Below are 1,979 nucleotides of genomic sequence, written 5' to 3' on the forward strand. Positions count from 1 at the left end.
AGAGCGCTCGAACAGGGGGTCCAACTCATCCTTCCATATAGGCGGAGCCCAGGCAATATTGTTCAGCCCATATGTAGCCGTGTATAGAATGATGTTCTGAACATCATCAGTCGGTTACGGGGGTGTCGCCAGCTGAAGCCATGAAGCCATAAGCGCGGAAAGAGGCGATACCCAGCGACAATGCTGCAACCAGGGATTCCATATGTCTAGCGAGGTTGATTCCTGGTACTCTGTGAGAGAGTGGGAACCCCAGGTATTTGATGTGTTTCGGTTCGGCATGTGTGGGCGCCAGTTTCAGGGGAAGGTAACGTGTGTTCCAAGGTGCGTCTGCAAGCGTCGGCGTGATAAGCTCACCATTTATACGGAGGGTTGGCGCCGCGTGTCGCAAGTTGGTAGATTGTACTCGGGGTTTAATGACACCCTGTTCGAGGCCAGATTTGCGTCCCCACGCATCAATGTCATCTAAAAAGGGCTGGAGCGAAACCGATCGAGGGGCTTGGATCCGTGTGTCATCGACAAATAAATAAGAACGGAGGAGCTTGGGCCGAAATTGTGCTAGCGTGACAGCTAAGGAATCTATGTAGATAATAAAGAGCTGGGGGCCGACAATTGAGCCTTGTAGGATGCCATTCGTTCTGAGGAATAGAGACGAGAGCGTGCCGCGGTATGTCACTCGGGTAGGGACCCTCTCAAACAGCGCGCGGAGGCAGTTGATCCAGTTTTCAGGCATTACAGCGTGACGCAGAAGTACCCATAGGCGTGGGAGAACGACCTTGTCATATGCCTTGGTTATGTCCAGACAGACGTCATTCCACTCCTCTTCTGACTGTGTCTCAGATTCCATGGCGGCAAGTGCTTGGGTATGACAGGAGTACCGTGATTTGAAGCCAGCTTGGGTAGCATGGGTAGCAGAGCCGGGGGTGGCTCGTAATCAGATTAAGAAAGCACTTTTCAAAGATGCGTCTGACTATTTGCGTAAGCGTGATGGGGCGGAAGTCGGCGGGGGAGGTGATATCTGCATCGGCTTTCTTTGGATGCGCTGTTAGGAGGCTACAATTCAGGGCTGCGGGGAAGGTACCCGCCTTCAGTAGCTCAGTGAATGCTTCGGCAAGGAGTCTAACCAGTGGGCTATTGGCGTCGGGGCGTCCCAATGTCCGGCGTTCGGTAGAGCGCTCCACTGCGGCCTAGATTAAATCAAGAAAGTACATACCGGTGGCCACTCATTAGACAAATTAATCCCGCTCGGGTATTCCTTTTTTTTTTTGTAGAATTATTATGCACCTTTATACATGATCTAGAATCGGCCCCACCAGGGTAAAAAAAATGAGGGGTATTTTTTTGCTGGTTTTAGTGGGCTATAAATTATCTCTTTGTTGGCACTTGTCATTCTCTCCTTGTAAACAGTGTCGGATGGCTACTATGTGAGAGCTCATCGTCTGAATGCGAAGAAAACCACATTGGAGAGACGCATATTGTTAGAGTGTAGAATAGCAAACTTTAAATGAAGTGCAAATGTACGTCATATATTTCTGACCCCACCTTTGGGTTTATACTTAAGTTGTCTATGCTAGCGCTTACCAACTCGGGTTGATTGTTGCGTTTAATCGTGGTAAGAAACCTAAATCAACTCTAAGGGTGAGCTAAGAACTAAAAATTAACTCCCGGGAGGGAAACAACTCTATTGATCTCAAACAATTTGCTTGCTGTGAAAGATGGTCTGAGACCTGTAGTTTCTCACATCTCCCGTCAGACAGACTGGTTGCGATAAAGAGTCCAATACACAGTGGTCTCAGTTCTTCGATTTCCATTCTTATTCCATTCAACCTCTTAATATGTCAGAAGCACCATTGAATGCGCTCTTGATTCGTCCAGACCTGCTACGCGAAGAGATGCCAGTAATACTAACAGCGCGAAGGCAAATTTAAGATACGCGATGTGACTTAAAAGTTCTGCATTAATTGCTATGCATACTGAGTAAT

The sequence above is a fragment of the Sphaeroforma arctica genome (assembly GCF_001186125.1).
Source record: "Sphaeroforma arctica JP610 unplaced genomic scaffold supercont1.23, whole genome shotgun sequence".
In the NCBI taxonomy this organism is placed as follows: Eukaryota; class Ichthyosporea; order Ichthyophonida; genus Sphaeroforma; species Sphaeroforma arctica.